The 25,647-nt window shown below is 53.8% G+C and overlaps 1 protein-coding gene across 9 annotated transcripts in view; it reads right to left on the minus strand.

Moving 5' to 3' along the window:
• HDAC4 (histone deacetylase 4) overlaps positions 1–25,647 on the minus strand; it is a 298,724-nt gene that overhangs the window by 218,183 nt on the left and 54,894 nt on the right. The window contains exon 1 of one of the 9 annotated variants that reach the window (XM_070787005.1): positions 14,370–19,356. The exons of the other annotated variants lie outside the window; for them this stretch is intronic. The gene's annotated coding sequence lies outside the window, so the exon portion shown is untranslated. Of the gene's footprint in view, positions 1–14,369; positions 19,357–25,647 lie in introns of those variants that run through there. 9 annotated transcript variants of the gene reach the window in all.

A 25,647-nucleotide genomic window follows, 5' to 3' on the forward strand; every position in this document is an offset into this window, starting at 1 on the left:
CCAGATGGCTTAGAACAGCAGCTCCCACAACTTCAAGTCTCAGGGCCCCTCCACGCTCTTAAAAATCACCCAGGACCCCAAAGACCTTTCAAGACGTGGTGGGACCTAATGGTGTTTGTTGCTGTTTAGCTGCAAGGTCGTGTCTGACTCTTTGAGACCCCATGGCCTGCAGCCCGCCAGGCTGCTCTGTCCATGGGATTTCCAGGCAAGAACACTGGGGTGGGCTGCCATTCCCTTCTCCAGGGGATCTTCCCGACCCAGGGACGGAACCCATGTCTCCTGCACTGGCAGGCTGGTTCTTCACTGCTGAGACAGCAGAGGAACCCAATCAATATTTACCGTATTAGAAGTTAAAATGGAGGGTTTTTAAAAAACATTCACCTAATTCATTTCAAAATAGTGATGAACACAAATCACCTATTTTTAGCGGGGTGGGGGTGGGGAGAAGCACCTTTCCTAAAACCAAAAAAAGCTGTTGGAAGGAGGCGCTGTCTGCCAACCCGACAGGATCGCTCAGGCGGGGAGCCGTCACCTCTGCTTCCGAGCTCCGCATGTTGTGACAGGTGTCTGGGCGGCAGTGACGCGGGGAAGCGCCGCGGAGACGCGGCTGGATCTGGGGGAGCATCTCTGCGGCTTCAGGATGGCCGTGGGCGGGCCTGTCTGATGTGACGCCCGGAGTAGGCCCGGGCACACAGGGAGTGCGGGAGGGTCATCCCGGGTGAGCTGTGCACCCGGCCACACCCACCACCCCGGTGCAGCCCCGCACCGCGTCCCCCGACGTCAGCACTTGTCCCGGGAAGAGGCTGCTCCCGCCGGGGCTGCCCAAGGCGTCGCGCGTCAGCAGACACCCGGGGGGACGCACCGCTCCAGGACGCTGACTTCCAGCTGAAGGGTCACCGTGGTGGCTCACACGGGTGGCTCTTTTCCTTCACGTGACGGACTGACTTCCTTCTAAGGGGAATACCTGGCAGGTCCTCAGGTCTGAATAACCGCAGTTGATCTGTGGTGGTTCTTTCTGGCAAGGACTGTGTCCCGTGAAAAGAGTGGTTAGGTCAGCTGGCAACTCGCTGGCTGAGCGGATCATGGTGCTTCGGCTTTGGTGCAGGAGAAGGGCTATCTGTGCACGTCCCCTCATCGCCCAGGATGTCAAAAAGACGTGCGCCCCCAGGCTGGAGGCACTGCACGGAAGGAACAGCCGTCCTGCCTCGTCCAGAATATTCCTAACTGACACTGGCTCCTCCGCCTGACGCCCGGCGGGGAGGAAGCCCTGGGCGGTGTGCTGTGGCACCGCTTTGCTGCCAGCTGGGGCCCAGGCACTGTCACGACTGCTGTTCCCGGCCACCAGCAGACACAGCAGCATAGTGAGAAGGAAACGCTTCTCTTCTAACTCTTACAGACCACCCCCAAGGGGATAGGGGACCCCTGCCCATTTACGAAATAAACTGCTCTCATGAAAACAAAAGCCATCCAGTAAATCTGGCCAACTCCTGGTGAGGCTGCTCTGTGGAGCCTATCTGCTGGGTGCCGGGCAGGCCTACAGAGTCACAAAGGTCAGCCTCCACTTTCCAAGAACACACAGCCTAGCAACACAACGGATGGCGCAAAAGGACGGGGGAGGCCTGCAGCCACGCCTCTGCCTCCAGCTCGTCCCCAGCCGGGCCTGGAGGGGGAGGAAGGTCCCACAGGGCTGAGGGGAGCATCTGAAGGACGGCAGCTCGGGCCCAGGGCCAGGGAGGGCTGTGCCCAGGGACAGCCAGGGCACAAACCCACAGGGCCTGTGCAGGAAGAAACACCCACTTCCGAGCAGGGGGAAGTGGCACAAAAATTCAGTTTAGGGATTTCTCTGGCAGTCTAGTGGTTGAGACCCCGCCGTCCAATGAAGGCAGTGCAGGTTCGATCCCTGGTCAGGAAGCTAAGATTCCACATGCTTCCACGAAAATCCCAAAGAATAAAACAGAAGCAATGCTGTAACAAATTTAACAAAAACTTTAAAAATGGCTCACTCCAAAAACAAACAAACAAACAAAAAAAAACCAAACAAAAGATAAAAGGTAAAACTCACTAAAAATAAAAAAAGGTAAGAACTGTGCATTGCTCTTAAAATGTTTCACTTGTAAGAAACGCTAACAATTTCAGAATGAAATACAGCTTCTGTAGCGCCCTCTATAATGTAAGTTACAAAATGTCTATCTGGACCAGGATACATACACAATGGTGTGCATTTATTAAGCACTGAGGAAGTCTGATATAACTCTTCAAAGGCCAAGGATTAAGATAATTGAAAGTGTGAAACTGGATGGCAGCTTTTAAAAAAGAAAAAGAAACAGCTGTAGTATAACAAGGGGAAACTTCTGGCATCTGAGGAATATTTTCAAACAGAAAGTGTTCAGAGAACCTGAATTGCAAACCCAACTAGGACAAGCAAAGGCCAAAATGTAACCACAGCTGGCGGAAAGAAACACAGCCCGGAGGCACCCGACAAGAGAGCCAGCCCTGCTGCAAATCACCAGCGTGAACAGAGAGGCTGCTCTGCGTGGTCTCGGAGAGTTGGGAAAAGAAGAAAACCGGGAGCCAAGAGGACATAGCAACTTGGGTCTCTAAATAGTGTCGATTAAATATGAGAACAGCAACGCTGAAACCCATTAAAACAAAATAAATAAGTCCTGCATAAATGAAGCTCTCCATGAAGCCCACGGCTCTGTGTGCGTGCTCCTGGTGAGCCCTGGGCGAGGCTGGGGGTGTGTGTGTGCCCCCAAGGTGCTGGACATCGCCAGCGTGCACATCATGTCCTGGATCCCTGGGCAGAAAATCATGAGGGTGTGGCCGGCAGGGCCCTAATCCCATGAGGCTATGATTAAGAGGGGGCGTCAACCGTGAACCTCGGCTGAACTCCGCCTGCTCTGTCCCCTGTATAGTTGAGCCCGCCGCCCTCAAACTCTGCATCCCTGGAGCATCTCTGGAGAGGGGGGCACCTGAGTGGGGGAGGGTAAGGGAGGTGTGGATTCGGGGACACAGTGGCAGGGACTGGAGCCAGAGAAGGAGAAACCGTGACTGTGGAGCCCACATCTCTGTTTAGGAAAAGCAACATCCAGGACGTCCCTGCTGGTCCAGGGGTTCCGTCCCCTGGTCCGGGAAGATCCCACGTGCTACGGAGCAACTGAGCCCTGTGCCACAACCCCTGCGGCCCATGGGCTCTGGGGCCCACCCTCCCCAACAAGAGAAGTGACGGCAATGAGAAGCCCCCTGCACCGCGACACAGAGAAACCCCGGCCGCTGCAACTGGAGAAAGCCCAAGAGCAGCAATGAAGACCCAGAGCAGCCAAAGATAAATCAGTTATTTAATCAGGTTTTTACAAAAAGCAAGATCTATACTGATCTGAGATTGTAGCTCTGAATGCTTCCAAACAAAACCTTTAAACAAGCCATGTCCTCTTCAACCAGTGATGCTGAAACAAAGGGATACCCAAAGACAACGCAGCTGGACCCCGACTCCACCCCATGTGCAAAACTGAACTCAAAACAGATCAAGGACCGAAATATAAGAACCAAGACCAGAACACTCTTAGAAGAAAACAGAGGGGAACCTTCACGACGTTAGAGTCAGCAGTCGGAGCTTCGTTACGACCCCAAAAGGATGAGGAACAAAAGAAAATAAATAAATAGACTGGACTTCATCAAAATTAAAATGTCTGCACATCAGAGGACAGGCATTATGGAGTAAAAAGACAACCCATAGAATAGGCGGAACCATTTGCAGAGCATAAATCCAGAATATATGGAAAACCCCTCCAATTCCACAACAAAATACAAACCACTCAATTCAAAAATGAACAAAGGACTTGAATAAACATTTGTCTGAAGGAGAGACGCACATGGCCGACAAGCACGGGAAGAGATGTTCAGTCTATTAGACATCGGGGCAGCGCAAATTAAAACCACACTCAGACACCTCTTCACACCAGCAGAAGGTTATCATCAACAAACAAGCAAACAAACTAAGAAGGAAAATAACAAATGTGGGGGAAATATGGACAAACTGGAACCCTCTGGTATCGCCAAAGAGAATGCAGAACGGCACTGTCACTGTGGGGAACCAACCGTTCAGTCGTTTTCACAAGTTAAAAACAGAATCCCCGTGTGACCCGGCGGTTCTATTCCTAGGTATCTTCCCCGAAGATGCAGAAGCAGTGTTCCCAGAAGCGCTGTTCACAACGGCCAACGAGTGGAGACAGCCCAGGGGTCCCTCAGTGGTGAATGGGTACACAAAGTGCGAGCTGTGCACAGTGGGGCGTCACCATGCATCGTGCAACACGGATGACCGCCGAAAACGCCAGACACAGAAGGATAAACATCTATGATTCCACCTGTATGAGACCTCCCTCCAGAAGAGACAGGCTCACAGGACAGAAAAGCAAACCAGGAGCTAACAGCAGAGAGGAACGGAGCTAATCCTTACAGGGAAAGGGCTTCTGTGTGGGATGAGGAAAACGTTCTGGAAATAGATGGTACTGATGATGACGCTCTGAAGGTACAACACTTAAAGACGGTTCAGATCGTCAGTGTTATTTATATTTCACCACAATTAAAAAAGCACAGCAAACAAAGAAACTGGCATACGTGTTGGTAAAGGGACTGAGATAACAGCCAAGCATCAAGAGAATGAGGAGTCATTTTATTAACTGATACGGAAAAAACTTGAGGATGGAAGGATGAACACAGAGAGGGGCTGGTTGGGAAAAGGAAACAGGTGGCTCTTTAGAGCCCGGTGATTTTTCTCAAGAGCTCCCTGGCCCTCCTGCTGAGCACCGCCCAAGCCAGCGGCCCCTGCCTCCACCGCGGCGGCCACCTGGGGCGGGTCAGCATCTCTCCAGGAACACGCCTGGCCAGGTTCCCGAAGAGACACAAACCAGAGGCCCCCACACAAGATGCAGAGAACAAGGCGACCACAGCCCTCAGCTGCAGCTCCTCGCAGCTGCACCCACTGCCAGGCTTCAGCCCCAACGATGAACCAACGGGCTTCCTGCGCAAGTGTCTGCGAGTCTCTGATGTGCGGAGCCGCAAGGAAGCGCGGGCCGGCCCACCAGTGTCCCAGGGGGGCAGCGCCCAGCCCCGTGGCTGAGCTGATGCTCTCGGAGGCTCCTTCCGGGGTGATGGGGGGCACAGCAGAGGAGGAGAGGGGCCCTGCCCCCCGCAGCAGAAGGCGCACTAGCTTCCAGATCCTGCTTTTGGCCACAGTGTGGAGCCCCGAGGCGCAGGCGGCAAGACTGGCCTCCGCTGCCCACCCAGTACAGGGCGGTCCTCTCATCAGCCCGGCAGGGAAGTCAGCATCTTGTACACCTGGTCTCTGCTGCTCACTCACGGGTGCTCCTGGAAAGTGCGGTCCTTGCTCCGGCCTCAGTACAGGCCGCAACACGCAGAGACGGAGGGCCCTGTGGCCGGACAACTGGATTCAGCCTCTGGCTGGCGTGGACTTGGCCCAGTGGCTGCTCTTCTCCCTAAAAACCTGTGCCTGTTTCACAGGACTGGAATCAGGACACAGGGCCTGGACACAGGACCCCAGGGAGCATTCTGGGCCCTGCGGGCGCCTGGAAATTGGAGCAAGCCTGCAGACCCACTGGCCAAGCCCAAGGGAATGGCCACACTCTGCCCACACCTCCTGCACCTGCTAGCAAGCATCCCACAGGCCGCCCAGGTGGCCGGTACCACCTTCTTAGGGCTTGCCTGCACACCCTCCAGTCAGGGGCCCAGATGGCCCATCGCTCCTCCTCCTGAAGGTGAAAGCAAGCCCACTCCCCCAGGCCCATCCCCCTGGACCCCTCGCCACGCTGGTTAGGAAGGCAAGCTCCTTGAAGACGTCCTGGAGGCCAGGATTTCTGCAGGACTCACCTGCAGCCGGGCTCAGTTACACCATGCCAACTGCCCGAATGACCCACGGAAACACTGGAGGCCCAGGCTCTGTCTCCGAGTCACCCTGGAGGAACCATGACGCAGGCCCGGGCCCTCTCCCTTGTAAACTGGGGCTTTGGGGATGGCGTGTCATTTGGTTTCCAGCCCTTTCTGATGACATGGGGGGAGCACTGCCAGGGCGCCTCGGTGGAAAACCTTCCACAGAGAGAATTTCGGGATGGGACTCAGCCCAGGGACTCGCAGAAGATGGCACGTGCTGATGTAAAGCATCAGAGGAGTTTTACAGGAGGCTACACAGGCTTAGGGTCTGAAGGGTGAGGGCTTCCCAGAGGCCAAAATGAGACTGAAACCTCATGCACAGACGACCCACTGGGGGGAGGCAAACATTCCTGACAGTGAAGACATGGTGTCACTGACCCGGGAGGCCGGGGGAAGAAATGCACACTTCAGTACAGAAGGCATGTCTCTGCCAGCCCCATCCCAGTGACCGTCCGGGGAGCTCGGGCCCTCGGAGGAAGGGCCTGGCCGCACACAGAGGCGCTGGGCGCCTTCCCCCGGCCGCCCCTGCTGGCTCTCCCAGGGCTGCCGAGCTGGCCGGGAGTCAGGAACGGCGGGGCTGGGCAGGCTGTTTATGTCTGATCCGGACAACGGAGGGCTTATGACGACTGACTGACGCGAGAGCGCCCCGACGCCGCATGCCAGAAATCCACTGGGGGAGGAGGAATTCTTTTTAAGAGACCACTCGGCGGCCACGGCCCGCCTGACGGGCTGAGAGTGTAAGCGGAGCTCTCCCTCCAGGCCCCGGGCTGCCAGGGAGCGGCAGCACGCCCGGGGCCCACAGGCCACAGGGCCGAGCGTGGGCAGAGCTCCCAGGCCGGGAGAGCGAGGCCCAGAACCGGGTGCGGAGTCCAGCCTCACGGCTCGCCCTGCCCTCTGCGGGCCGCTTCTCCCCAGACGGAAGCCAGGGCCTCTGCCAGCCCTCCTGGGGCCCAGGAGACTCCAGAAGGTCCTGGGGGACCACGGCGGGCTGGGCAGACCTGCAGGCAGGTTCTCCTGCTGGGGCAATGCGTGCCCCCCATCTTTTATGATGGCAAAATGCCTTCCTCAAGAGCTGGCCTTTAAACTTTGCAATCACTAATTACCAAGGAGAAAAACGTGAAAACACAGACGTTTGGTGCCGGTCCATGGTCTCAGGGCAGCAGGCCTGAGAGTCGTGCGCCGGAGGGAGCGGGGAACAAGGTCACACAGTCCCCCACCCGTCCGCTGGCCTCGCGCGCCTGCCCCCTGCCTGCCGGGGACCCCCCCCTCGCTGGCAGCCCCACTCTGTGCCGCCTGTGCCCGGGCAGCAGCAGGTGGGACCGTCTGGACCAGGCCGGCAGTTGGTCTTGGCCGGGGGGAGGGGAGGCCGATGGGCAGACGTGTGCAAACACCCTCGCTGGAATCTGCTTTCAAAAATGATGTCAGCGGTTCTCAAGTTTCAAACACGAAAAGACACGGGGTGTTTATGTTTATCAAAAGGGCCTGAGCCTGACCAGGGTGATGAACGTGAGACGTGCCAGACGCTTGGGGCTGGGCCAGGGCCTCGTGACAAGCACGGCAGCTGCCACTCTGGGCGCAGCCGGGCCAGGCCACATGCTGGCCCCGCCCACCCCGCCCCCTGGCCCCGCCCACCCCGCCAGCCCTCAGGGCAGCCCCCAGGACTAGCCTCTCCATGTGACCTCAGTTCTCAGAAGCCGAGCCCAGAGGGACGGTCACCGGTTCCCGGGGGGGCCAGGGTGGGAGCCCTGCAGCCCGCTTCTAGAGGGCACTCAGACAGTGCCGGGGAGCTCGGAGGAGGAGGTTGTGAGCGCCCGAGGGCGGCTCCCCAGGCCCATCACGAGCACCCCATCCTTCCAGCTGCAGGGGGCACAGTGAGAAGGGACAGGGAGGCCACGCCACTGCCAAGCCTCCCCCTCCCCGAACTGACGACCCACCAGCTGCCACCCCCCAGGGAAGCCCCTGCACCGTGTCACAATGGCACTTCACTCGCCAACACAGATGCTGGTTTCAGCACCTCCCCGACCATACGGGGGAGCCTGGTTGTGGCGTCGTGGTGACCTGGACCAAGGCACCTCAAAAGGCCAGGGAGGGGGAGTCCTGTGCAAGAGCAGGAGCCGCCAGGCCAGCAGCAGCGGCATGTCCTGCCTGGGTCTCTGGACGAGAAGCACCGGGCCCCATCAGCTGCCTGAACGCAGGCCTCAGCACTCAGCAGGGCAGGCAGGGCTGCAGCAGCCCACCACAAGGCATGTGGCCAAGCAGGCCTGTCGGGGCCCCGGCCCTCGGAGAGGCTGCTCCCTGCCACCAAGAAGGTGCGGATCTCCGCTGACCCCAGGGAGGAGCCGGGGCTCCCAGGTCAGCCAACCCTCAGGCTTGGTTATCTCTAGGCAGGACGTGCATTCCAGAAAAACAAAGTAACTGACTGCAGTGCTGAGGTGGTCTCCTGGTCATAAAGCCTCACCTCCTGCAGGGAGGGAAGCGCTGGTTTCCTGAACACTGCTGCTGCTGCTAAGTCGCTTCAGTCGTGTCCGACTCTGTGTGACCCCATGGACTGCAGCCCACCAGGCTCCCCCATCCCTGGGATTCTCCAGGCAAGAACACTGGAGTTGGTTGCCATTTCCTTCTCCAATGCATGAAAGTGAAAAGCGAAAGGGAAGTCACTCAGCTGTGTCCAACTCTTAGCGACCCCATGGACTGCAGCCTACCAGGCTCCTCCGTCCATGGGATTTTCCAGGCAAGAGTACTGGAGTGGGGTGCCATTGCCTTCTCCATATCCTGAAAACTAGCAATCTGTAATTCAACCATCTGTAAGTAAAATTATGCGTTGAAGCTGAAGCTCCAATACTCTGGCCACCTGATGTGAAGAACAGACTCTGATGCTGGGAAAGGCTGAGGCTAAGAGAAGGAGACGACAGAGGATGAGATGGTTGGATGGCATCACCGACTCAATGGACGTGAGTTTGCGTAAACAACTGGAGTTGGTGATGGACAGGGAGGCCTGGCGTGCTGCAGTCCATGGGGTCGGGTCACAAAGAGTCGGACATGACTGAGCAACTGAACAACAGCAAAATTACTGACAGAACAGCAACAACAAAATTATATTTATTTTCAAAAGGTCTAGATTAGCAACTACAGGAAGAAAATATACTTCTAAAAAACCAAACATGGTATTTATAAGGTAACCACATTATATGCAATGCATGTGTTAGAAAACAGAAAAAGCGAATTTTAATGGGGAAAGTAGTTTCCACCCACAGCCTCCCCTGCATACACAAAAAACCAGAAGCCATGAAAGAGATGCTGTCTCACAATGCTGCCCCTAAGTATAAAAATCCCCAAGTCGCTATTTGCTGACCTGTGGCTTACTTCCAACCTTGCCAGCCTTGGCTGCCACTTGAACGTGAGAACCATGGAATCTCAGAGGAGGAAGGAGCTGAGGGACCCTTTACTACCCGACCCCACCCCCTTCTCAACACACAATGCAAACGTGGCCAGGGCTGTGTGAGCTCCACCCTGCCCAGTGCAGAAACCATCCCCACTACAGGCATGACAGGCAATGTCCTACAAAATAATTCTCAAGCTAAATCTGGAATGAATTCTTTATTCACTCTGGGGGGAAAAAAAAAAAAAGTAAGTTAAAAGCAAGGGGAGGAGGCGGGGGAGGCAGGCTGGCAGGAAGGCGCTAGCCAAGTGTGCGCTGCACTCAGATCTGGGGACTGGACGTTTATAAGGTGTGACATCAATCACCTCGTAAAACACCCGAGCAGAAGTGCTGCGAGAGCAGCCCCGGGCCGCAGGTACACTTCGGTCCACTATAAAGTGTGCCGGGCAGTTACTTCACTGGAACAGAAAGGTCAGGGCACGCCGGGACAGTCACCCGGGAACCCTTCCACTCACTACGTGGCACCTTCCACTTCGGCTCCGGCCAACTAGCCCACGTCGGGCCAGCCCTGCAGTACAGCGGTTAACATAAAAACGTACATGTGTATCATGAAGGCTTTGGAGTCAGAGAGCTACCAAGGCAGACTTGAGGGGCCAAGACAGGAAAGAGAAAGAAAGGGAGAGGAGGGCACGGTTTGAGCCCATTTCCCCCAAGAGGCATTTGCTGACATACCAGGTTCCACGCGGAGGGTGAGGAGCAGACCCTGGGAAGTAAAACGCCTTCAGAGCCTGCCCATGCGGAGGGTTCATGCGCGTCTCTTCGATGGGATGCTTACATATTAGCTGACTCATTGGAAAAGCCCCTGATGCTGGGAAAGACTGAAGTCGGGAGGAGAAGGGGGCAACAGAGGATGAGATGGTTGGATGGCATCACTGACTCAATGGACATGAGTTTGAGCAAGCTCCGGGAGATGGTGATGGACAGGGAAGCCTGGCGTGCTGCAGTCCATGGAGTCACAAAGAGTCGAACGGAATTAGCAACTGAACAAGAACAACAGCAAAAGAATGAACACCAACTCACAATCACAACGAGGAACTTTAAAGTATCCTTCTCAGTAACTGACAGAAAAAGCAGACCACAAAAATCAGGAAAGTAACAGAAGATCTGAGCATGCTGATTAACATATTTGACTCAATAGACACACGCAGAATTGACGAATCTCAATTATTCTCTTCAAATAAATATAAAAATCTATAAAATTGACTATATCATGATAAAGGAAAATACAAAAAGTTTTTAAAAGCTGAAAGTAAATAAGAATTCAGTGACCATAATGAAATTAAAGTAGAAATCAGTAACAAAAGCAAAATACTAAGAAACGCACAAAAGGCTGAAATAAAGAAATAAAATAACCCATGAGTCAAAGAAGAAATCAAAAAGGAAATTAGCTATTATTCTAAACTGAATCACAATGAAAATGACATTAAAATACCTATGTGATCCAGAAAAGTCAAATATAGGTGAAAATTACTGCTTTAAGAGCATGCATTATGAAAGAAGAAAATCTGGGAATAAATTCAATGACGTAAATATTTGTCTCAATTACTGAAAAAAAAATAGTAAATCCAGATAATAAAAGGAAATACTAGCAATAAGATCAGAAATTGATTTTTTAAAAGAATATCTAATAGAATGAAGAAAATCAAACCTGGTTGTTTGCAAATATTAAAACAACTGTCCCAGAAAGTCCAGTGGAGAAAAAAAAGAGAAAGAATGAACAAGCGATGTGAATGAAAGAGACATCAGGATAAATCCTACAGACACCACACAGATAACACAAGGGTATTTAAAAACCTACACCAGTACATTTGAAATTTTAGACAGAAAGAAAAAAATTCTGAGAAAAACTAAACACATCAAAACTGACACAAGAAAACTAGAAACTTTGAAGAGTCCTACATCAGTTGAGGGTATAATTTAGAAATCATCCTTAAGAAAACTACAACATGGGTTCACCAATGAATTCTTCCAAATATTTAAAAAAGAAGTAACAACACAACCTTAGATAAACTCTAATCCATTGAAGATCTGACAACTATGGCCCAAGGCCGTATCAATCTGTGGCCTCACTTTGTACAAGTGAGACTGATTTTTACAAGTTTAAGTGCCTGTTTTTTTTAAAAAAAAAAAAAAAAAGGAAGAAAAATATGCAATGGAAACCATATATGTTCCACACAATATTTACCATCTGACTTTTAAAAAAAATTCTGTCAACTCTAGGAATAGAAAAAGAGGATAATCTCATTCCATTTTAAGAGGCCAGTATAAACTTCATATTAAAATTGAACAAAGACATTTCAAGGAGAGAAAACCACAAACCAATTTCACTCATGAATTTAGATGAAAAAAATTAAGCAAAATAGAAGCAAAATGAATTCAGATAAAAGAAGGATAATATATTATAATCAAGTCAGACTTACTACGAAAGGTAAGGCTGGTTAACAGAAAGTATTCAAGAAAATTCATCACATTAATGAAACAAAGGGGGGGAATCATACAATTAACAGATGCAGAGCAAAATGTAATATATTGTTGTTTGTCGTTGTTGTTTAGCCCTAAGTCACTTCTGACTCTTTTCGACCCCTTGGACTGCAGCTCGCCAGGCTCCTCTGTCCCTGAGATTTCTCAGGCAAGAATACTGGAGTGGGTTGCCATTTCCTTCTCCAGGGGATCTTCCCGACCCAGGAATGGAACCCACATCTCCTGCATTAGCAGGTGGGCTCTTGACCACTGAGCCACTTGGGAAGCCCTATAATGTATTAAGTCCAACCAAATCAAAGTGTCATTTTCGTAGACTGAAAAAGATCAAACATCTGCATGCCATGTGGTTCAACCTAGTATTTTAACACTGACTCATGAGAAAATTCAACTAATAAGGACAGAAGAGAACTGCATTGGTCTGATTAAGACTGTTACAGAAAACCTAACGATGAAATGTTGAAAGTATTTCCCTTGATATTCAAACAAGACATAGATGTTCACTACCACTAATTCTGTTTAACATTTGATTGAAGGCCCTAGACAATTCACTAAAGCAAGAAAAATACATAAAAAGTTTAAAACTTGGCAACAAAAAAATAAAACATCTACTATTCACAAACAGTATACATTAATATCCCAAAGAATCTACAGATAAACTAGAATAATAATAAGCCAACTCTGAAAGCTGTCTAGAGACACAGTGGCTACACAAAAACTAACTGTATTTCTAAATACAAACAAACGGAACAATTTTTTAAAGGCAGCCCATAAAATATCTCGAAGCAAATCTAATAGACAATGTGAAAGAACTCTGCCCCGTGGAATACAAAACAAAAAATGTGACTGAAATAATTAAAGAAGACCCAAACATAAAGATGTATCATATCCACGGATTGGAAGATTAAAACAAACTGATTTTATACACAAACCAGTGAAATGCCAATTGAGATCCCAGTAGGTATTCTGTTGAAATTGAAAAGCTGATTTTAAAATTCATATGGAAAGGCAGTGGGCCAAGAAGAACCAAGACAGTCTTTAAAATGATTCAAAAAAGCTGGAGGACACACAATGCCAGCTGTTAGAAGCAATCATAAAGCCCCATTAGTTACTCTGTGTTCACTGACACACAGATAAAGCCCAGGAACAGACCCACGTGTGTGACCGTGACTGCGGACACGGTGGCAACATGGAGCAGTGGGGGAAGGATGCAGCTTTTAACAAGCTGATGGGCCAACGGAACATCCTAACGGGAAAACCAGCCCTCGGTCATTACTGCACGTCCTATTTTCTTAAAAAATCAATTATAGGTAGACCACAGATCCATTTGGTAAAATGACACTTCTAGAAAACAATAGACTGCAAGATCCACCAGTCCATCCTAAAGGAAATCAACCCTGAATATTCACCGGAAGGACTGATGCTGAAGATGAAGCTCCAATCCTTTGGCCACCTGATACGAAGAGCAGACTCAACTGGAAAAGGTCCTGAAGGTGGGAAAGATTGAAGGCAGGAGGAGATGGGGACGACAGAGGATGAGATGTTTGGATGGCATCAGCAACTCAATGGACATGAATCTGAGCAAACTCCAGGAGACGGTGACGGACAGGGAAGCCTGGTGTGCTGCAGTCCATGCGGTCATAAAGAGTCGGACATGACTTAGCTACTGAACAACTACAACAGGAAATAACAGGCTCTTTCCACTGCACTCGAGCAGGCATAAATAAAATGACCAGTCGCTGGACAATGTGAAAATTAAGAACATCTGTTCATCAAAGAGCATCATTAAGAAAGTGAAGAAGCAACCCACAGCCTTAAGAGAAAACAGCCAAGGAAACAATCAACAAAGGATTCATCTCTCGCCTATGAAAACAACGACGAGTCAGTAGGAAAAATAAAGACAATCGAGTCTCTTAAACGAGCAGAAGACTTAAACAGCCACTTCAGCAAAGGGGACATCTAGCTGTTTGATAAATATACGACAGGATGCTCAGCAAATTCAGTACTTGTGGAAATATGAGATGTGTCGCAGTGGCCAAAACAAAAAAGGAGCCAGAGTGCCATGCGCTGGCCAGTGGGCAGCCAGTAGGTCTCTCAGAGCGTAACCTGGCACAGGAAATCCGAACACTGGGCTCACGCACACCTTATCAAAAGAATGCGTGGGAGGATTGCGTGTAAAAGCCCCAGCCTGAAACCACCCAGGTGTCGTCAACAGACAACAGATACACTGTGATCTGCGTATACAATGAAATGTCACACACCCAGGCAAAGGAGCACACAGCTCTGAGTCACGTGGTGTCAGTCTCACAGACAAACCGTTAAGGGAAGAAAGCCGGACAGAACAAGCAGATGTTCTGTGGCTGTGTTTATATTAGGTTCAAAACCAGGAGAGACTGATCCAAGGTGTGAGAAGCTGAAAAGGAGGTTCCCGGGGGGGCAGGGAAGGGGCTGCATAAGGGCTCCTGGGGCCCCTGAGTTCCCCTCTCCCACTCTGCACAGCGCTCACCAGCGTTTTCCTCTCGTGAGAATCCAAGAGAAGCGCCGACGGCTTGTGCGTCCAGAGAAGACGCGCGTCTTACCCCAATACCAAGTGCACTCAGCAGTGGGAACCCTCAGGTAGTGCTGTGCGCGGCGGCAGCGGCAGTGAGAGGGCTGGAAAGAAACCCAGGACCCACCCAGTGCCTCCTTAAACGAGCAACGTCACCCCCACGCACAGCCATAAAAAAGAGTAGGAGATTGTTCTGTACTAATTTGGGCTTCCCTTGTGGCTCGGCTGGTAAAGAATCCGCCTGCAATGCGGGAGACCTGGGCGGGGAAGATCCCCTGGAGAAGGGAACGGCTACCCACTCCAGCCTTCTGGCCTGGAGAAGTGCATGGACTAGTCCATGGGGTCGCAAAGAGTCAGACACCACTGAGTGACTTTCACTTTCACTTTCTGTACTAATTTAGAACAATCCCCAAAGAAAAAAGTTTAAAAGCTGGGTGCCTAAGCATCTGCAATCTACTATCATTCATAAATAGAGATTGGGCAAGAGAGAACACCTATGCATTTATTTTTTTAAAGTTTATCGATAGACTTCAGTAAAAATGGAGTAGACAGGCAGAGTTCCCATGTGCCCCACCAACCAGCACCACACTCCGCTCCCCCGGCAGGGACTGTCACACAGCTTTTTTCGGGTTAAACTTCCTTCTGATGGCTGCGGGACAAGGCACACTGACAGACACGTTCTTGGTGAAGTGCCGGTGAGTTACAACGCTTCGGGCGTGCAGCCGAGTGACCCAGTTTACAGATACCTACTTTTTCAGATTCTTTTCCATTACAGGTCATTACAGGACGCTGAACACACTTGTTAAGAAGCTCCTGTGTGTCACAGCTGAGATGCCACACACAAGGGGGATCCTACGGTATTTCCTGTCTGTCGTAGTTCACCTAGTGTGATCATCTGTAGTCTAACCATGTTGCTGCCCGCGGCAAAACACCATTCTTTATACTGATAACGGTATTTTTAAGTGAGGTCACTGCTCCCTTCAGATCCCCTCGTATCCACCCCAGGAGCCTGTCCGGGCCCCGCGCTGCTCTGAGTCCTCACATCTGTCTCCCCGAGCTCCCCTGGGCTGTGCATCTGGCTGCCGACGACGCTGATGGTCTGGAGGCGTGGGGCAGGGGGCCTGGGCAGGTGTATCATAAGATGCACCTCTACAGGGGTTGGACGGCTGGCATGGCCAGGGCTCGAGGTTGCCCATGGGCAGGAAGATCACAGAGGTAAGGCGCCATTGTCTCCACACAAATCAATCAGAAATTCCCGAAGAACACACACGCCCTCACGCCACCGCATGGGCGGTACCAAAGGGTGAGCGGGCACAGCAGGAGCCCTGAGGGGACGGGGCAGACGGCTCCCCGAAGGCACGGCGACCAGGCACACGCTGGCCTCAGTGGCCTCACCATAGGACACACAGCCCAGGTTCAGGTCGTGGGGTGTCTGCCGGGCTCGGACCGACACTGGCACACCTCGGGGCCTCCCTCCCGTCTCACCAGCAGGAAGTCCCATCGACAGAAAACTCCAGGGAAAGGAAGCTGGCTACCTCTCTGAAAGAGGAGGAGATTAGGACTCATCAGAGTAAACAACGTGAGCCCAAGTTTGGCAGACGGGGAAAAGAGCTGGGGCTTCGTCCCAGTTGCGTGTTTGGCGACGGGCAGCCGCGTCCCACGGCCACTGCTGCTGGTCCTCCGCTGGGGCCCCACGAGCTTCCCACGGCAAAGGTGCGCGAGCAGAGCCTGCATCCGCAGAGCCCGCTTCTGCCCCTAGACAGACGGGCGCACCCCATGGCCCTGCCTTCCCAGGAACGGCGCGAGCCCAGGGGGAAACGGCTGCTTCGGCCCAGGGCCCCAGCCCCGACAGGACCCACGACCAGCTTGGAAGTGGCCCAGCTCGGGACGAGTGATGACTCACAGAGCGTGAGCGCTGCTGGCTTGCCTTTCCTCACTGCTGTCTCTGCTGGGAGGGAAAGCGACAAAGGGGAGAACGGCTCAGATACCTCCTCCCTGCGGACGGGCGAGGACAGAGAGAAGTGGAGGTGGGTTTATGAGTCTCTGGCCTGGAGTCCAAGGCAGGCTGGAGGAGGGCACCCCACAATGCCCATGCCCTGGGGAAGCGGCGCCTCCATCCCACTCACCCACCAGGTTCCGGCTGCTCACAGAGGAGAGCGGGCTGCAAGGGGGGGTTGCAAGCTCAGCTCCCAGCTGGGGGTCCAGGACCCCAGGGGCACGGGCTCACCCTTGTCCCCAAGCAAACCCCGCTGTGGCCCCTTGGTGTGCCTCGCTGGTACCCCGAAGCTGGTGTGTCCCAGGGGCAGGGGGCTTCCTCTCCCTCGCCTCCCTGCTCAGCCCCTTATTCCTTCCTCACACCCCAGCAGGCCCAGGTCCCCGCTCCCCTTCACTGGGGCGGGACCTGAAATGCGTTTCCAGCCCCTGCAGAGCACGCGGGACTCTACTTCTCCAGGCTGACCCTCAGCCACCCCTGCCGCCAGGACGGGTGTCAACATCCAGTGGCGTGAACGTTGCAACTCCCATGCTGCTAAACAAGGAACCATTCCACATGCAGTCTTTCTGTGTTTCTTTTTAAATCCAAAACTAGAATTTGATAATCAGAATTGAGGTATCATTCTATAAAAGGCGAGACAAATTCGTACTTTTTCCAGGCCTTTTCTTAAATCTGCCGCAGCTGTCACGGAACGTCTTTGGGTTTGGATGAGTATAGCTTAGAAGTGACAGAGGCCACTGCAATCAGGGAGGCTCTGAGCTCAGTCAATCTAGGAGATTCCAGAAGCTTCCAAAGGATGAGGGAGGCTCAGCCACGAACAGCACTTCAGCCAGTGGTGGAAGGTTCCAGAGCCAGACGCTCAGGTCACGTGGAGCAGGCCCAGCAGCTCCTGTCCCCGTCTGGCGTCCACTAGGACCTGAGCTTCTGCTTCCTAGGGCAGAGTTTTGTTTCTAGCAAGCATGCTTGTGTAGAACTCACTTGAAAGGGAACCACAATAATTGTGAAGGCAAAAGAGGATGAGATAGCTGGATGGCATTGCTAATTCAGTGGACACGATCTTGGACAAACTCTGGAAGATGGTGGGGACAGGGAGGCCTGGCATGCTGCAGACCACGGGGTCACAAAGAGTTGGACACGACTTGGCGACTGAACAACAAAATGGGAAATCTATGGATTTAGTTGACATAAAACTGGAAAATATAGACCCTGGCTTTGTACAAAATATGGGTGAAGATGTTGTCTTGATCAGTGATTTTAACCAATGTCTTCAAATGAATGTTAAAACTCATACCTCGAGCCACCTGTCTGCCCCGTCCAGGTGGAGTCCAGCCACCCTCTGGGGGCAGAGGGTCATACGTACCCCTCCAGTGTGTGGCTGTCCATGCAGGGGTGGCAGGCCAGGCCCACCCCTTTCCAGGGTAGAAAGGTCTGGATTTTGACCATGAATACGGGGCCACCTTACACGGATCCCTGTGCCCCTCTGCTCCAGTGCGGGGCTCCCAAAGGAGGAGACACGGGGTTGTCCACCTGCCACATGGGCAGGTACCAGGTCCAGTGGCCAGTGTCCTCCTCAAGGGCGAAGGCCTGGTACAGTGCAGCCCCCACTGGGAGGCACCACGGCAGGCTCAGAGCCCAGCCGTCCTCCCGCGGAGGCGGCCCGGCCAGCACACAGGAGCCGGGGGACACATGGCTGCTCGGCCCAACGGCTAGGCCAGCCTCCCTGCCCACCCCCAGCGCCTCCAGCTGTTCCAGAACTGGAAACGGTTGAGAAGCACTAGAGTTATGTTCTCTCAGACAACACGCAATGTGAGAAAGGCTCTTTTCTTCTCACAGATAACACGGATGTTTGAAACCGTACCCTGAGTCAGCGCAGGCTCACCCCGTAGGAACACACACGGGAAAGGCCTTAGAAACAGCATCTCCTCTGGAACCACAGCTGCTGAGGCCGTGTCTGTGCCAATCGGTCACCGATCCACTCATAAGAGGGTCCACGTAACGTGGACTAGAAGCTGGAGTTTCCGGTTTAGAAAGTGGAGTGCCTGTAAACGCAAAGAAACCCTCGTCCCAAGGGTCTCAGGCGCCAAGTCCTTGGCCCCATGGGAGCTCCGAGAAAGCCCAGCTGAGAGCTGAAACGTCCACATCTTGGTCCTGGCCAGAGCCAGCGGCCGTGTGAGCCTGACACTGGGCAGAGGGGCCAGCCAGTGCAGCACGAGGCGCTGAGACAAGAGAGGAAGGGGCAAGAAGGCTGGACACCGGGAGGGCAGAGCGGGGAGCACACCCTGCCCGGGGGTCTCTGTCTGCAGCACATCCAGGCAGGGATAGATGGATTCCCGAGCCTGAGGTCTCCCGGCTCCACGCAGCGACTCATGACCCACCAGGCCCTGCTGACCCCGCCTCCGGGACCGCTCCGGCCCCTCCGTGGAACCCAGCGTGACCAGTTGGCCCCTCACCCGCTAGTGTGGCCCCAGCCCCCTTTCCACACCACCACAAATGCACAGATAACCAGGGACATAACAGAAGGGAGCCTGATCCCAGAGATGGAGGGCAGACAGACAGCTGCACTCTTCTCAGAGGCCCCAGTGGCCCTGGTAGGGGTGGCTGAACTGGGCGCCTTGCCGGCCACTCAGATCTCAGGCAGTGCGTTTCCTAAAGGCTGGGCTCCTTAGGACGGAAAAACTTCAGTGGGGTTTCAGCACTTCCAGGCCAGGTCTCCTGCGGGCACTGAGTTCAGATTCTCCCCTGCGATCCTCCAGCCTTCACCTGCCTTGGCTCCTTCCCAGTGGAGCTGATGAACTGGAGACGAACACCCACACCTTCCAAAAAGTCTTTAAGGACATGGACGGCCAAAACCGTATCCAGCAAAGCAGCAGCTCCCCAGGGTGCAGCGTCGTCTGGGAGGACGGGGACGCAGGGACCCCACAAGGGCCCAGGTGATGGGGACCCCACGTGCACAGCCCCCAGGCAGCAGCCGCCTGCACCCCGCCCCCACTCCAGAGCCTCAGACCCCCCGTGAGGAGCACCTCTCTGGCCTGTCCCTGCCCGGCAGCCACAGCTTGTCCCTGCTCATGTACCGGACCTACAGCTAACAGGCGACCACAGACACCCACCAGCGGCCGATGCGATCCTGACCCGCCGCCCGGTCTTTGTCCCATCACCCTCAGTGACTCGATTCCAACACGCACTGAGCGTCCGGCACGGCAAAACACAAAGGCCCTCATCTCCAGCTTCGGCTAAACCTCCTAGCGAAAACCGCTGCCCTCCAAGGTCTCCGCCCTCCCCAGCGCCTTCCCAAATTTTCTAAAAGCCCTTTCCGTGTATTAGCACCTAAGAAAGAGATCCATGACCCCACCTTCCTCCCGTTCCCTGATTCTTTCAGTGGGAGTGAAATAAAGCAGCCAGCTCCCCGGGCCCAGGCGTGACAGGTCTGGATGAAAAGCCACGTGGAGACCGCAGGTGTTCGGGCAAAGCGCTGGGATGGGCGGCTTTTCAAGCACAAAAAGCGGCAAGCAGGCTTGCATTCTGTGTGTCAGACCCTGGTGGGGGCGGGGCCGTAAGAAACAGTCAGCTCCTGACCTGGATGAAATCAATAAAACGTGTGAAAATGAGGAGCATTAAGAATTCTGAATCATGCTGTTCAACCCTGGAGGAACTTTCGCTAAATACATCTACTGCAAGCAATGTGAACACGCCAGAGAGGGCCCTTTGTACAGCACAGTCCAGTGAAGCTGTGCTAAGAGCAGACTCCGTGGACTCTCTTGCAACTCCAGCAGCACCGCACAGATCCTACTGAATCAACAGGTCAGCGACAGCCGCAGCTCTAACAAACGCCCAGTTTCTACAAAGGACGTCACAGGGAAATTCAAAACAGTTAAGAAGGAATAAACTTGGCTATGAATGCAAACAAGTCAAAACAGAATCTTTAGCTCCTGGAACAGGAGGCCTTCCCTCGGCGTCAGCACCTTGAACAACTGCACCATCAGAAGCGATCTTCTACCAGACGGCCTCGGAGTTTAAAGGCAAAAATAACTCGCCATCAGTCACAAAAGTTCCCTCAGCGAAAGAGGCTTGAAGACAGGGCTCAACAACAAGTCATCAAGATCCAGCGAGGGTACAGTATTAGAGGGCACGTGGGAGCCCCAGGAGAACGTGGTCTTGTGCAGAAAACGAAGCCCCCAGGTGCGAGCGCGGAACAACCTCTAGCAGGATGCTGACACCATGTCACAGAAGTCCTTATAAACATTACTGCAAACAGAAAAAAGCAGCAGATGTAGCAGATATGTACTTTTCTTAATATCACCTTTAACCAAGCCTCCCTGCTACCTTTCAAAAGTATCCAGTGTTTGTAGAAGCGAGAGAATGGCTGTGACACGGAACACTGCTTTTCATCCTAAAACCCCAAAAGCGCTGAAGGTGCGCTGCAGCCTGGAATGCTCCGGTTCTGAGTCAGGATCGTCCCATTCGAGCAGCGGCAGCAGGAACCCTGTACCAAGGAGGAGAAGGAGGAGGGCTGGGGGACACACAGCCTAAAGCCCAACAGGGCGAGGCCGCCGTCGGACGGCAGGGCTTCTGACCTTGACAACTGCCCGAGCTGAGAGCCCGATGCAGCTCTGCCGGGAGCCTGCCAGGACTGAGCGCGCCTGAGGACCAGTGTCTGCACCAGTGTCTAAGAGGAGCCAAGTCCACCCCTCTCATTTCTGCTTGTTTTGTGGGGGGTGGGGGGAGATATGAAAACCACACGATAAGGTCTCTCCATCACACCCCGCTTAGCACTCCCTGTCACAGGCTGATACCCCTCCTCTCACCAAGTGGGGACGAGAAAACCCATTTAAAAACACAAAACAAGAGACAGCAAGGAGATCCAACCAGTCTATCCTAAAGGAAGTCAGTCCTGAATATTCATTGGAAGGACTGATGCTGAAGCTGAAACTCCAATACTTTGGTTACCTGATGCGAAGAACTGACTCCTTGGAAAAGACCCTGATGCTGGGAAAGATTGAGGGCAGGAGGAGAAGGGGACGACAGAGGATGAGATGGTTGGATGGCATCACCGACTCGATGGACATGAGTCTGAGCAAACTCCAGGAGTTGGTGATGGACAGGGAGGCCTGGCGTGCTGCAGTCCGTGGGGTCCCAATGAGTCGGACACGACTGAGCAACTGAACTGAACTGAGAGACGATTCGACAAAGTTCACAGTCATTTGCCTCATTTGATTTTTTTCTTAATCATTTTCCAAAAAAAAAAAAGTGTTCAGTTTTGAATCATGGTCTCGTGAAATAAGCAAATAAAGTGGAAATGAAACAAAAGGTTTCAACCAAAATCTCTCCCGTTAACCTGTCCAGGCCCTCAGCCAGCTCTAAGCATCAGCAGAGAGAAGCTCAGAGAAGTTCAGAACCACACTCGAGACACAGTGGAAACATGCTGGGAGGGGACAGGCCAGGGTCCCTTCTCCAGGCCAACAGGTTCTCAGAACAGCCGGGGGTGGGCCCGTGTGGACCTGGGCACAGCAGACACACCTGCCTCTCCACCCTCTCCCTCCTCTGCCAGCCCACTTTCACCTCCAGGCCCTTCTATGCCCCACGGGGCAGTGGAGCTCCTGCCCTGCGCCCAACTCTGCTCACACGTCCCTTCCGGGGGCCCCTACCCCCGGCCCATCTCCTCTCTCCCCGTGAACCCCACTGTGTTGAGGTGGCTTCATGCTTCTCTCCACCTGGCCCGGCCCAGGCACCCCACATAAATGGTCGGGATCCACTGCTAACTGGTCCAGGGTGCCCAGCATCTGTCCGGCAGAGGGGCCCATGTCCCTCAAGGGCAGACGACCAATTCTGGTTCCAGTTTGGTTTCTGAGTAGATACCTGGACTTGCCCCAAGCCCTGAACGGCCGTCAATACTGGTTTCCTCGTGGACAGAACAGGAATGACCGAATTCTATCTCACTTCCCGGGCTCCCCAGGTGGTACCAGTGGAAGAGAAACTCCCTGCCAATTCAGGAAGTGAAAGAGAGGGTGACTTGATCCCTGGGTCAGGAAGATCCCCTGGAGGAGAGCGTGGCAACCCACTCCAGTATTCTTGCCTGGAGAATCCCCATGGACAGAGAAGCCAGGCGTCCATGAGGTGACAGAAGAGTCAGACACGACTGAACGCCTTAGCACACATGCCCGCATCCCACTGGCCAGGCTCATCGTGGAAAACCACGAAGTAACCATAAAGCACCGTTCAGAACCACATCGCTCTTCATTCCAGGCCCCTAAGAGCACAGCAGGGTCTGACTAGCAGTAAGCAAGTAACCAATGTCGATTTATTACTATTAGAAGCTTGAAACATCTATTTTTTTTGCAGACAGAGCAGCCCTGGCCCTTCACAGCCCAGCACCCACCTGTCCACCTGCCCCTCTGCTGGGCGCCTCAATCACCGCCCTTCTGTTCCACCGACAAGCTGTGTGCTGTGGTTTCTAATGATCCTGGCTCAGGGCTTTCTATGTCAAACACATACCGGGAGTTCATTCTTAAGTTTCAATATCATTAATCATCCAACATTCAGCATCTCGGAATTCAGAAATTTGCATTTCTACAATGGTGGTTTTGAAAAAGAGGACATAAATGCAAATGTTCCACAAACCGTATAAGAATTTTCAGAGAACTGCCAAAATAAACCATCAACGCTCCATTGACAGAGAATTTTCTCAGCTCTTCATAACGACTGAGCATTCGTGATTTTTAAAAGACAAAACACAATTTGAGGATTTAAAGGAAAAAAAAAAAAAAAGAGGCTGAAAAAGAAGCTGTTATGTCTCCATGATTTCCAGAACAAACCTTGACTGATTAAGATCCTGGATAATCATGGCATGGAGGATCCGGGCCGCAACAATTCAGGAGCCGAAACTGCGCGGGCGGGCACCCGGAGGAGCCTGGGGCGCACGCAGCTGGGAGACTCGCCGGCCGTTTCTGCACCCGCCCTGGAGGAGGCAGAAGCAGGTGCTATGAAGGGCCCGTGAGCGCCTCCTTCCCCAGGGTCAGGCTAAACAGCCAGGCTGCCCCTCCCACAGGACACCTGCCTCCACTGGTCTCCAGAGCCCTGGGCTTGCTCTGCTGGATCTCGAGTCTGTTTCTGTGCTCCACAGGACACTGGGGACCCGGGCTCCTCTCCCTGTGTCCCCAGCCTCGGTCTTGTCCAGAAGCCCCTGGGCCTGCCGGCCAGCGGCTGGGAACTCGGATGCGTCAGGAAGAAGCTCTCCTCCGGCTCCCCGAGGGTGTGAGCACAGGTCTCCTGGCCTGAGCCCCGAGGACTCCACGGCTGGGGACTTGCCACACCCAGATCCGTCCTGAAGAAGCTCTCGCCCCCTCCCCCGTCTCCTGGAGGCCGTGAGCACAGGTCTCCGGGCCTGAGACCCCAGGACTCCACGGCCGCACCTGCTGGCTGCACACCCGCCCCCCGAAAGCCCTGGCCTGGTTCTCCCGTGGCCTCGTCTGCAGCCTCTCCCGGGGCCCCAGCTCTCCCTGTGGCCCAGCGCCTCACACAGGGCCCACGACCCACCACCAGCAGCTCAGAATCAATGTGCCCTTTGTGTTCCCTGCAGGTCCTCAAAATTCATTTCCTCCCCTTGAAACTTTGCAATACTCCTGAAACATTCCACCCTTGCACAGCACAATCTAAAAGACAGAAAAGTGCATCCTTCTGAGGCCATTTCTAAATTGAAATATAATACAACCCTGGTGGCCAACCGAGTGGAAAGAAACAAGACTCAAGATCCAAGAGGCCAAGACCAGGGCTCGGGCTTGGGCCGGTGGAGCTGAGCGCCTCCTCCCGGGACCTGCAGGATGAGAACTTCACGGTGGTCGGAAGAAATCAAACTATGTCGAAACTCATCAATCACCAAGTTACTGTCGACGCAGACGTTCAGCTGCTTTCATGTGGATGAGGCATTTCAGAGTGAAGAGAATGCTTACAAATCAGAGTGTGGTCCAAACTAAAACACAGGTCTAAAATATACAGGTTTCCCTCAAAATGGCTCATCATGTGTTTTAGCAGTACGCAAGCCTCTCACCTAGCTCCCGGGAGGGTCAGGACACTTGAGTGACTGGATCCCAGTCCTGCTCGGCCAGTTTCCTGTTGAGAGTGGGGTTCGGATGCCCAGGCGTGCTCCAGGGGACTGCACACAGGCTCCCTAAGGTCTACAGCCCTGCCTCCAGACGCCCTCTGGGTGGAAATGTCACTGCGAGGAAGCTGAGCTGCTCGGGGTGGGGCGGGGTGGTAACAACGTGGCCGAGGGACAGCCTCTGGTCCTGCTCTGAGCCAACCCAGGCCCCCACCTCCCAGCACACTCGGGCTACGGGGACGACCACAGCCTGTCATCTGAGGAACACGAAGGCAGGGAAGGAGGGGAGCCTGTGCCCAGGCCCTCAGTGTGGGAGAGGGACTCGCCTTCCACGTGGAGGTCCCGCGTCCTCACAGCAATCCCCCAGCCCCGCACAGCCCCGCAGAAGGGACTGCAGCGCTGGGGCGGGAGAGGCATCGCGTCTCAGCACCTCTCCTCACTCCTGCTCTCAGAGAGTTCTCTCAGCCTGAGTCAGGCCGGGCCGCTTCCTCGGGCCGCTCACAGCATTCGCAATCATTATTCAGAGCAATAAAAGCCGCACCAGTCAGCAGTTTTACGTCAGAGCGCCAGGGCCGGGCTCTGGCAAAGTGCAGAAGGAACAGCAATAAAACCATAACACGCGCCTCACCCAGCACCAGAGGGGGTCAGCGCGGGGGCCGGGGGAGAAGACCTCCGCTCGCCAAGTGAAAAGCTCGTTTCATCACCGGGGCCAAGCCGGCCGGCTCCGCGGCGCCCGAGGGCCACACAGGGGCTGTGGGGCTGCGGCTGGGAGGGACGGGGGATAGCCAGTGACGCGGCGGGGCTTGCGGGCGGCCAGACAGATGGACACCGCAAGGCCCAGGGAGGCAGAGCCGGACGCGGGACCCAAGGGAGGCTGGGGCCGAAGACGGGACGGGGAACCCCGGGAGGGGCCCTGCTCTGAACAGCAAACCGAACATGTTCAGTGTTAACTACTCTCCTCCTCCCGCAAATCCACTAAAACGACAAGACACAAACACCAACACGAGACTCGCAGCGAGTCTACACGGTGGGAACACAGTGGTGTCAGCCGAGGGGCAGGGAGGGACTTCCTAGGAGATGCCCGTCTGGGGATCCAAGTGATGGAGGATCACCACGAGCGAGCAGGCGGTCACCCCGGCAGGCCACGGGCT

Source organism: Bos indicus, chromosome 3, assembly GCF_029378745.1.
Source record: "Bos indicus isolate NIAB-ARS_2022 breed Sahiwal x Tharparkar chromosome 3, NIAB-ARS_B.indTharparkar_mat_pri_1.0, whole genome shotgun sequence".
NCBI lineage: Eukaryota > Metazoa > Chordata > Mammalia > Artiodactyla > Bovidae > Bos > Bos indicus.